The following is a 339-nucleotide window of genomic DNA, read 5'->3' on the forward strand; positions in this document are numbered from 1 at the left end:
GTTTGCGCCGGGAGCGCGGCGGCTCCGAAATACGCCCAGGCATATCTGCAAGTTATTTGAATGTATTATTCCCGTACCTGTCATTTATCACTTTATTCAACACGTCCCTGCCAGCAAGAGAGCGTTTGATCTCCCTCTGCCTCCATTTCGTAATTTCCGCCCTCTTAAACATATCGAATACTTAAAAAAAACCCCGAACACTATCGAAATCCCCCCAACGTGTTTTTTTTTTCCCCCGCTTTTCCGTGTGTTTTGCTTTCGGGGTTTTTTGTTTTGTTGGGTTTTTTTTTTTGTTGTTGTTGTTAAGCAGAAGGATAGGGCGAGCCCCGCACACACTCC

This window comes from Geospiza fortis, unplaced genomic scaffold (assembly GCF_000277835.1).
Source record: "Geospiza fortis unplaced genomic scaffold, GeoFor_1.0 scaffold92, whole genome shotgun sequence".
Taxonomy (NCBI): domain Eukaryota; kingdom Metazoa; phylum Chordata; class Aves; order Passeriformes; family Thraupidae; genus Geospiza; species Geospiza fortis.